General features: G+C 46.6%; 1 long non-coding RNA gene across 1 annotated transcript; it reads left to right on the plus strand.

Moving 5' to 3' along the window:
• The first annotated feature begins 9,142 nt into the window (after positions 1-9,142).
• Positions 9,143-10,392, plus strand: LOC127149856 (uncharacterized). Its single transcript, XR_007821660.1, has 3 exons — positions 9,143-9,236; positions 9,334-9,410; positions 9,484-10,392. It is a non-coding gene; the product is annotated as an uncharacterized LOC127149856 (long non-coding RNA).
• Positions 10,393-11,798: the final 1,406 nt, after the last annotated feature.

Below are 11,798 nucleotides of genomic sequence, written 5' to 3' on the forward strand. Positions count from 1 at the left end.
TATTTCGTTTTTGTGGGTGCCTTGGGTTTGATGATGTTCTTTGGAGTTGAAAAAATAGCAACTTGGAGAAAAAAAACACCAAAATAGAAAAAGACAACTTGGTGTTTATGCATAAACATGGAGGAGATGAATGAAGATTGCATTTGATTCTAAAAACCTTGAGCCTACCATTTTTCATTTTAATATTTATTAAAATATGATACTGAGTTGACTTTCTTAAGCCTCATGTCTTTGATTGAATTCTTTGGGCAAATTCTAGCATGGTTTTTCAAGTTTATTTTTCATCTGCCATTGTCCTAAAACTCGTAGTTTGTAGTTTACATTATATTCTACTCAATAAAGTAGTTATTGAGAACTTATTAGTGAATAAAATTGAATATTATAATCTTGAATCCAATAAACTAATATCTCGAGGCTATCTAGTGTAGGCTTGAACTTTATGTAGAGACATAAACTTGGATCAAGTTCGAGTATATAGCACAAACGGTCTAGAGTTTCTGAATAAGGTTGGGCTCCTTATTTTGGGAATACTATGGATGCGGCCTACTTTGTAGTTAGTACAAATGATGTGATCCCAAATCGTTCATGTAGACACATGGAATTGGGGATATCCTATATAAAGAGTTTACATAAATAGGGGCATCACTTTTAAGTTATAACACTGTTGACTATATAAAATTGATTATTTTGTTTTTTAATGACCTAGGTAACTTAATCTTTAATTCTGAGCTAACTATGAACTTCTGTTCAAACGATATTATCCTTAGATTTGCATGGTGAGGGCAGTACAACAGCGTTGGCCCAACATGCCTCCCATTTCAGGGATAAGACCAGGTGGATAGCTAGAGACATAGGGTACAAGATGAAATGCACTCCTACTCGCTTTAGGATTAGTAGATAGGCTTTTCCCTTAAGGACTAAATCTAAGTATTGAACAAGAGGTCCCACCCTCTCATTGGCCTAAGAGGGATTTCGTTTATAGGTTGACCTTAAACCAATTGTTTAATAATGGATAGTGGGACTTAAGGAGCAAAATGTAGTCTTAGGGATAAAACGGTATTTTAACCTAGCCTAAATTACGAACAACTTGTGAAAGATTAACTTACTGATCATGGTTATATCAGATGGAGAGTGTAACGCCCAACAATTCGATATCTCTTTTGGGTTTTGTCCATTGTCATTAATGTTAAGTGGGGTTATGGAAATTTTAGATTTATTGGAAGAACCTTACCATTTGGATTTTCTTGAGTAATTAAAGTTGGGAATCCTCATTGTTTAGGATAATAAGTATCATTTTTCCATTTATTTATTTATCTTATTATTTTAATTTTATTTTGTTGGAAATAATTAGGGAAGCCCATATTAAACTAAAGTTGGTTGTTTTGGTGAGATTTGGAGAGAGAGAGAGGAGGGGTTGTTTTGGGTTTTTTTAAAAGGAAAGAAAAGAGTCATTTTTTTTTATAAAAAGGCCTTGGGACTCGTGCGTAAAGAGGAAGAGAAAGAAAAAAAAAAAAAAAAAAGGAATTTTTTTTTTGAAACCCTAGCCGCCGCACGCCGCCGCCGCCGCCGCCGCAGTCGAAACCGAGCCGTCGCCGAGCTTCCAGCCGCGTCGGAAGAATCGTCCAAGCCGATCTGCGCAGCCGAGCGTCCGTCGGAGCAGCCGTCTCTCGCACGCCGAAGCCGAGTCGAAGCCACCTTCGCGCGTCCGTAGCCAACCCGTCAGCCAGCCGAGTCGCGCCGCTTCGATCCGACGCAAGCGCAGCCGAAACGCAAGTCTGTAGCCGTCGCCGAGCGAAGCCGCGGTAGCCGGACCACCAGCAGCCGCCGCGCCACCCGAAATCCGGAAGCCGACGCCTCGCGCGCAAAGATCCGACCGAAGACCCGCCCCGCGACCCGAACCGACGCGCGCCACCTTCCGGAACCCGACCCGCGCCCGCGTGCATCCGTGCGCGAGCCGCGTCCGCGTGTGAAGCCGCGCCGCGCGCTTCTGCGTAGCCGAGCCGCGTCTCCCTCCTGTTGCAAGCCGAGCCGCACGCGTAATCCCTGTGCCGAGCCGAGCCGCGCCTGCGCCAAGCCGAGCCGGTCCCTGTCCTCTTCCAGCCGAGCCGCCAGGACTAATTTGGCTCCATCCACCTAAATTTTGGTAATTTAAGTAATTATTGCGGCATTTTCCAGTAAGACTTCATGCCTCGGACGTTAATTAAATTAATTTGGGACTTAATTGAATTATTTTCCTTAAGGGACGTCTTGGACCAAGTAATTGCTGCAGCGCGGGATTTCTTCAGTAGGGGCTCGAGCACTGCAACCTCCTTCTAGGGTAAGTCATTTCAAATGAGTCTTGAACCGTTAGTCTTTGGTGACCTAATTACGAATCTTGGCATATTAAACAGTTAGGACCTCGTCGCTTGGAAAGCGTACTGCCTCGCGGTTAGGACTCTACAAGTAAATCTCCAGGTAAGAGATTCTACTACTAGCTTCATGTTTAGAAGTATGAGACTATGTATGCCCCGACTTTTCATGTTAAGGATTAGACAGTACGTTGCCTGAGATAAATGTTAGTATGATGCAAATGACGATATAGTTATACTATAGCCTGTTATGTGTAGCAAAAGCTGTCATGGCTACGACGAATGTCGGGACGGAAAGTGTAGAGATGATTTATGTGACATGTTATAAGTGGGTGCCATGTGTATGTATACTGCAATTAGGGTACCTGTTAGCTTAGTCTGTTAGAGTCGTACCTGCATGGGTGTCCTCCGGGATCACCACCTATTGAGGACTGTGTGGTCCGACGGGACACCAGTCTAGCATGGATATAGATATGACTCGAGTGACTCGACGGGGTCCTCGCATCCCGACTGTCCTAGGTGTTCCCCCCCGGGGCACCGAAGACCAGAGTTACGTTCCTACGGGAGCGCATGATTGCACGTGTTCGGGAACGTGCCAGAGATTGGGTACCAGTTATCAGGACTCTAACAGGAAGTTAACAGGCACCTAGTGGGACTAGTAGTGGGTCCCTTACTGAGTATTTTTATACTCACTCTCTTCGTCTTATGTTTTCAGGTAGAGGACGGGGCAAGGGCAAGGGCAAGCTGGCGAGCGACCCGAAGTGAGACCGTGGAGGGCCATAGGGACTACCGCTTCCGCTTATTCTTATTTCAGATTTTCGCATTTGAATTTGAGTACTTTTCATCACTTACCATCTTTTATGTAGATAGGGCCCGAGTAGGATTTCAGAACGCTTTTACATTTTTGCATGACTACCTTGTTTAAATTTTATAAATAAAATTTCTTAAACCGTATGCGTTTTGAAATTTTTTTATGACTTAAACCACTTGTTCTATATTTGGTAATGACTTCGATTCAGTATAAGGAGTTGGGTCGTTACAGTTGGTATCAGAGCACAGTGTTTTAGGTTCTGTAGACTGACCTACGATGTAAGTCATTTTTTTTTTTTTTTGGTTTTACTTCACCCTATGGCTATACGGTCCTTCGACACTCGCCAGGTATGTCTAAAGCCTTGCTAATGTTAAGATTACAATTTTGCCTGAATAGTCTAAGACCTAGATATAGGGTGTTAAGTTCTTGTGGTGAAAAGTTTGTTGGTGAATTTAGGGAGAATGCCGCCACGTAGGGGTGCACGCCGAGGAGGTGGTAGGGGAGGCAGAGGAGCCGGTCGTGGCCAGCCGGAGGCGCCACCTGTTGCACCGGCAGTCGACCCAAACGCACCGGTCACCCAGGCGGATCTCGCCGCGATGGAGCAGCGTTATCAGGACATGCTGCAAGCTGCTTTGACGCCTTTCCTTGCCGCCCAGCAGAACCAGGCCGCCCCTGTTCAGGCTCAGGCCGTCGCTCCTCCAGCCCCTGAGGAAGCTCAACCAGTACCAGTTCAACTGTCGGCCGAGGCGAAACACTTACGGGATTTCAGGAAGTATAATCCCAAGACCTTTGACGGATCCATGGACAACCCCACAAAGGCCCAAATGTGGTTGACGTCCATAGAGACTATTTTCCGGTACATGAAGTGCCCAGAAGACCAGAAGGTGCAGTGTGCAGTCTTCTTCTTGGAGGACAGGGGCACCGCCTGGTGGGAGACCGCTGAGAGAATGCTGGGGGGCGATGTCAGCAAAATAACTTGGGAGCAGTTCAAGGAGAACTTCTATGCTAAGTTCTTCTCTGCCAATGTGAAGCACGCCAAGCTGCAAGAGTTCCTAAACTTGGAGCAAGGCGACATGACGGTGGAGCAGTACGACGCCGAGTTCGATATGCTGTCCCGCTTTGCTCCCGATATGGTAAGGGATGAGGCTGCCAGGACGGAGAAATTCGTTAGAGAACTCAGGCTAGACCTTCAGGGCATTGTCAGAGCCCTCCGCCCAGCCACGCATGCTGATGCACTACGTATAGCACTGGATTTGAGCTTGCCTGAGAGAGCCGATCCGTCTAAGGCTGCCGGCAGAGGGTCAGCCTTGGGACAGAAGAGAACGGTTGAGACGCAGCCTGACGTAGCACCGCAGCGAACACTGAGGTCAGGAGGTGTCTTCCAGAGACACCGACGGGAGCTTGCAGCAGCCGGGAGGACTCTGAGAGAGCTACCCGCTTGTACTACCTGCGGGAGAGTCCACGGAGGTCGTTGCTTAGCTGGAAGTGGAGTCTGCTTCAGATGTAGACAACCGGGGCACACTGCTGATGTGTGTCCTCGGAAACCCTTTGAGACGACACCGCCCCAGCCTTCTGCATCCCAGCAGGGGAGAGTTTTCGCCACCACCCGGCAGGAGGCCGAGCAAGCTGGCACAGTGGTGACAGGTACGCTCCCAATTTTGGGGCATTATGCTTTTGTGCTATTTGACTCTGGGTCATCCCACTCGTTTATATCCTCCGTTTTCGTTCAGCATGTGGGTTTGGAGGTAGAGCCTTTGGGTAGTGTTTTGTCGGTTTCTACTCCATCTGGGGAGGTCCTGTTGTCCAAAGAACAAATAAAGGCATGTCGGGTAGAGATAGCGAATCGTATGTTAGACGTGACCTTACTAGTGTTAGACATGCAGGACTTTGACGTGATACTAGGCATGGATTGGCTGTCAGCCAACCATGCAAATATAGACTGTTTTGGCAAGGAAGTTGTCTTTAACCCTCCCTCCGAGGCTAGCTTCAAATTCAGGGGGGCAGGCATGGTATGTATACCCAAGGTCATCTCAGCCATGAAGGCTAGTAAACTACTCAGCCAGGGAACTTGGGGCATCTTGGCAAGCGTAGTGGATGTGAGAGAGCCAGAAGTTTCCCTATCTTCCGAACCAGTGGTAAGGGAGTACCCCGACGTTTTCCCAGACGAACTTCCAGGACTTCCGCCTCCCAGAGAAGTAGACTTCGCCATCGAGTTAGAGCCGGGCACTGCCCCTATCTCGAGGGCCCCTTACAGAATGGCTCCAGCCGAGCTAAAGGAGTTGAAGGTCCAGTTACAGGAGTTGCTGGACAAAGGCTTCATCCGGCCCAGTGTGTCGCCTTGGGGAGCCCCAGTATTGTTCGTGAAGAAGAAGGATGGGTCGATGCGCCTTTGTATTGACTACCGAGAGCTGAACAAGGTGACAGTAAAAAACCGCTACCCCTTGCCCAGGATTGATGACCTGTTCGATCAGTTGCAGGGAGCCACTGTCTTTTCCAAGATCGACCTGCGATCAGGCTATCACCAGTTGAGGATTAGGGATGGTGACATTCCCAAGACGGCCTTTCGATCGAGGTACGAACATTACGAATTCGTTGTGATGTCTTTCGGCTTGACTAACGCTCCTGCAGTATTTATGGATTTGATGAACAGGGTGTTTAAGGACTTTCTAGACTCGTTCGTCATAGTCTTCATTGACGACATCCTCATTTACTCAAAAACTGAGGCTGAGCACGAGGAGCACTTACACCAGGTTTTGGAGACCCTTCGAGCCAACAAGTTGTATGCCAAGTTCTCCAAGTGTGAATTCTGGTTAAGGAAGGTGATGTTTCTTGGCCACGTGGTTTCCAGTGAGGGAGTTTCAGTAGATCCCGCAAAGATTGAAGCGGTGACCAACTGGACTCGACCGTCCACGGTTAGTGAAATTCGAAGTTTTCTGGGCTTGGCAGGTTACTACAGGAGGTTCGTGGAAGACTTCTCACGTATAGCCAGCCCGTTGACCCAGTTGACCAGAAAGGGAACCCCTTTTGTCTGGAGCCCAGCATGCGAGAGGAGCTTTCAGGAGCTCAAACAGAAGCTAGTGACTGCACCGGTCCTGACAGTGCCCGATGGTTCGGGAAACTTTGTAATCTATAGTGACGCCTCCAAGAAGGGACTGGGCTGTGTCCTGATGCAGCAAGGTAAGGTAGTTGCTTATGCCTCCCGCCAGTTGAAGATCCATGAGCAGAACTACCCTACCCATGACTTGGAGTTGGCAGCTGTAGTCTTTGCACTGAAGATATGGAGGCACTATCTGTACGGTGAGAAGATTCAGATTTACACCGACCATAAGAGCCTGAAGTACTTCTTCACTCAGAAGGAGTTGAACATGAGGCAGAGGAGGTGGCTCGAGTTGGTGAAAGACTACGACTGCGAGATCCTATACCACCCAGGCAAAGCAAATGTAGTGGCTGACGCGCTGAGTAGGAAAGTGGCACATTCAGCAGCGCTAATCACCAAGCAGACCCCCTTACTCAGAGATTTTGAGAGAGCCGAGATTGCAGTCTCAGTAGGTGAGGTTACCGCACAGTTGGCTCAGTTGACAGTTCAGCCAACCTTGAGGCAAAAGATCATTGCTGCTCAGCTGAATGATCCTTACTTGGCAGAGAAGCGTCGCGTGGTAGAGACAGAGCAAGGTGAAGACTTCTCCATATCCTCTGACGGTGGCCTTATGTTTGAGGGACGCCTGTGTGTGCCGGAAGACAGTGCAGTTAAGACGGAGCTTTTGACTGAGGCCCACAGTTCCCCGTTTACCATGCACCCTGGGAGTACGAAGATGTACCAGGACTTAAGGAGTGTCTATTGGTGGAGGGGCATGAAGAGGGATGTGGCAGACTTTGTCAGTAGATGCTTGGTGTGCCAGCAGGTGAAGGCACCTAGGCAGCATCCAGCAGGGTTGTTGCAACCCTTGAGTGTGCCAGAGTGGAAGTGGGAGAGTGTGTCGATGGGTTTTATTACGGGACTGCCCAAGACCCTAAAGGGGCTACACGGTGATCTGGGTGGTGGTCGACAGACTCACGAAGTCGGCCCATTTCGTGCCAGGGAAATCCACTTACACTGCCAGTAAGTGGGGGCAGCTATATATGACAGAGATTGTGAGACTACATGGAGTACCCGTATCCATCATTTCAGACAGAGACGCCCGTTTCACATCGAAGTTCTGGAAAGGACTTCAACTTGCATTAGGTACGAGGTTGGACTTCAGCACGGCATTCCACCCTCAGACTGATGGTCAGACAGAGAGATTGAACCAGATTTTGGAAGACATGCTGCGAGCCTGCGTACTAGAGTTTTCAGGAAGTTGGGACTCCCATCTGCATCTGATGGAGTTTGCCTATAACAACAGCTACCAGGCTACCATCGGTATGGCACCGTTCGAGGCTCTGTATGGCAAGTGCTGTAGATCCCCTGTCTGCTGGGGCGAGGTTGGAGAGCAGAGGATGCTAGGCCCCGAGTTAGTGCAGACGACCAACGCAGCCATACAGAAGATCCGAGCTCGTATGCTGACAGCCCAGAGCAGACAGAAGAGTTACGCTGATGTACGACGTAAGGACCTCGAGTTTGAAGTGGGAGATATGGTCTTTCTGAAGGTTGCACCCATGAAGGGTGTTCTGAGGTTCGCGAAGAAGGGGAAGCTGAGTCCACGCTTCGTAGGGCCGTTCGAGATATTGGAGCGGATTGGCCCCGTGGCTTACCGCTTGGCGCTACCCCCATCTTTTGCTGCAGTGCACGACGTATTCCATATCTCCATGCTGAGGAAATATGTCGCAGACCCAACACATGTGGTGGACTTCGAACCACTGCAGATTAGCGAGAACTTGAGCTACGAGGAGCAGCCTGTCGAGGTCTTGGCAAGGGAGGTCAAGAAGCTTCGCAGTCGAGAAATTCCACTGGTCAAAATCCTTTGGCAGAACCATGGAGTGGAAGAGGCCACGTGGGAGAAAGAAGAGGATATGAGAGCCCAGTACCCCGAGCTGTTCGAGGATTAGAACTTTCGAGGACGAAAGTTTTTTAGGAGGGAAGATCGTAACGCCCAACAATTCGATATCTCTTTTGGGTTTTGTCCATTGTCATTAATGTTAAGTGGGGTTATGGAAATTTTAGATTTATTGGAAGAACCTTACCATTTGGATTTTCTTGAGTAATTAAAGTTGGGAATCCTCATTGTTTAGGATAATAAGTATCATTTTTCCATTTATTTATTTATCTTATTATTTTAATTTTATTTTGTTGGAAATAATTAGGGAAGCCCATATTAAACTAAAGTTGGTTGTTTTGGTGAGATTTGGAGAGAGAGAGAGGAGGGGTTGTTTTGGGTTTTTTTAAAAGGAAAGAAAAGAGTCATTTTTTTTTTATAAAAAGGCCTTGGGACTCGTGCGTAAAGAGGAAGAGAAAGAAAAAAAAAAAAAAAAAAAAAAGGAATTTTTTTTTTGAAACCCTAGCCGCCGCACGCCGCCGCCGCCGCCGCCGCAGTCGAAACCGAGCCGTCGCCGAGCTTCCAGCCGCGTCGGAAGAATCGTCCAAGCCGATCTGCGCAGCCGAGCGTCCGTCGGAGCAGCCGTCTCTCGCACGCCGAAGCCGAGTCGAAGCCACCTTCGCGCGTCCGCAGCCAACCCGTCAGCCAGCCGAGTCGCGCCGCTTCGATCCGACGCAAGCGCAGCCGAAACGCAAGTCTGTAGCCGTCGCCGAGCGAAGCCGCGGTAGCCGGACCACCAGCAGCCGCCGCGCCACCCGAAATCCGGAAGCCGACGCCTCGCGCGCAAAGATCCGACCGAAGACCCGCCCCGCGACCCGAACCGACGCGCGCCACCTTCCGGAACCCGACCCGCGCCCGCGTGCATCCGTGCGCGAGCCGCGTCCGCGTGTGAAGCCGCGCCGTGCGCTTCTGCGTAGCCGAGCCGCGTCTCCCTCCTGTTGCAAGCCGAGCCGCACGCGTAATCCCACTGCCGAGCCGAGCCGCGCCTGCGCCAAGCCGAGCCGGTCCCTGTCCTCTTCCAGCCGAGCCGCCAGGACTAATTTGGCTCCATCCACCTAAATTTTGGTAATTTAAGTAATTATTGCGGCATTTTCCAGTAAGACTTCATGCCTCAGACGTTAATTAAATTAATTTGGGACTTAATTGAATTATTTTCCTTAAGGGACGTCTTGGACCAAGTAATTGCTGCAGCGCGGGATTTCTTCAGTAGGGGCTCGAGCACTGCAACCTCCTTCTAGGGTAAGTCATTTCAAATGCGTCTTGAACCGTTAGTCTTTGGTGACCTAATTACGAATCTTGGCATATTAAACAGTTAGGACCTCGTCGCTTGGAAAGCGTACTGCCTCGCGGTTAGGACTCTACAAGTAAATCTCCAGGTAAGAGATTCTACTACTAGCTTCATGTTTAGAAGTATGAGACTATGTATGCCCCGACTTTTCATGTTAAGAATTAGACAGTACGTTGCCTGAGATAAATGTTAGTATGATGCAAATGACGATATAGTTATACTATAGCCTGTTATGTGTGGCAAAAGCTGTCATGGCTACGACGAATGTCGGGACGGAAAGTGTAGAGATGATTTATGTGACATGTTATAAGTGGATGCCATGTGTATGTATACTGCAATTAGGGTACCTGTTAGCTTAGTCTGTTAGAGTCGTACCTGCATGGGTGTCCTCCGGGATCACCACCTATTGAGGACTTTGTGGTCCGACGGGACACCAGTCTAGCATGGATATAGATATGACTCGAGTGACTCGACGGGGTCCTCGCATCCCGACTGTCCTAGGTGTCCCCCGGGGCACCGAAGACCAGAGTTACGTTCCTACGGGAGCGCATGATTGCACGTGTTCGGGAAAGTGCCAGAGATTGGGTACCAGTTATCAGGACTCTAACAGGAAGTTAACAGGCACCTAGTGGGACTAGTAGTGGGTCCCTTACTGAGTATTTTTATACTCACTCTCTTCGTTTTATGTTTTCAGGTAGAGGACGGGGCAAGGGCAAGGGCAAGCTGGCGAGCGACCCGAAGTGAGACCGTGGAGGGCCATAGGGACTACCGCTTCCGCTTATTCTTATTTCAGATTTTCGCATTTGAATTTGAGTACTTTTCATCACTTACCATCTTTTATGTAGATAGGGCCCGAGTAGGATTTCAGAACGCTTTTACATTTTTGCATGACTACCTTGTTTAAATTTTATAAATAAAATTTCTTAAACCGTATGCGTTTTGAAATTTTTTTATGACTTAAACCACGTGTTCTATATTTGGTAATGACTTCGATTCAGTATAAGGAGTTGGGTCGTTACAGAGAGAAATATATTTATAGTAAGGGGAGTGCAACTACGAAACTTTAGTTGAATGACTAGTTAGTTAACGAATGTTGATTAGCTCAGCTTAAAAGAGTTTAGCCAGATAATTTCAAATCGTTGGAGTCCATTAGGTTCCCATACTAGCTCATACGGAATTAACTTAGAACAACATGATGGAATAATTCGAATTGTTCGAATTAGGTAAAAGGAGAGAAGCGGACAAGTATATGTGATATAGTCGTCGGTTATAGCTTTGAGAAAGAGCTTTATATTTAAATGTGATTTAAATATTAAAAATATGAATACAGATTCATATTCAAAAGCTCGAAATTGATGGAAATGGTCAAAGTAGTAAAAAGTCAAAATGTTGACTTTTGACCTTAAAAAGTCACAAATGTGATTTGAATTTCAGAAAAATGAATGCAGGTTCATGCTCGGGAGGTCGAAATTAGTCAAGATGGACAAAATGGTAAAAAGTCAAAATGTTGACTTTTGATTTGAAAAGTCAAAGTTTGACTTTGACTAGAATGGTCAAATGACCATTTTGCCCCTTGCCCAAAGTTTGTGGGAAAATCCAACATTTTGTTGGATAATCCCACTAACTCTTGTGGGCTAAATGGAAGCTCATGGAGATGACACCAAGCCCACTAAGAGAAAATGAAATGGTGAATAAATCTACTAATGGTTAGTGAATTGTGAGGTGTTGGGCTTTTGTGATTCAATTACATACAAATTTTGCATGTAATTTGTTTATAAAAGGATAGCATTTTCAAAATTTCAAAAAGTTTTGCCACTTTGATTCACTTAAAAAAAATTAAAATCAACAATGTTTTTCACCAATATCCATCCATCTCTCTTTGTTTTCTTCATTAAACGAGTCCCACAACTCGATTCTAAGTTCAGAGAATAGTGGGTCAACACTAGTAGTGGTCTCAGTTCGAGTTTGGAGGAGATTCCGAGGATTGGGAGGCTCGGAATGTGAGTTTTTCCTTAACCCTAATTTTGTTTTAATTGGGGTATGTTAATGATCACTAATTAGTTAATTGCAATTAGGGTAAAAATCTGATCTTAATTCCGCTGCGCATGTACCGTTTTCTGTCAACTTTATGAAAATTAACACTTAGTTTATATCTATCTATCTATCTATATATATATATATATATATATATATATATATATATATATATATATATATATATTAACTTCAATAATTAGCTAAATTTATTTTATCAAATAATAACTTTATCAATACTAGTTGAATGCAATAAATGTATATTCAAATAATGTATTGATCTAAAAGCAGAACCAAATAATAAA

This window comes from Cucumis melo, chromosome 1 (genome assembly GCF_025177605.1).
Source record: "Cucumis melo cultivar AY chromosome 1, USDA_Cmelo_AY_1.0, whole genome shotgun sequence".
NCBI lineage: Eukaryota > Viridiplantae > Streptophyta > Magnoliopsida > Cucurbitales > Cucurbitaceae > Cucumis > Cucumis melo.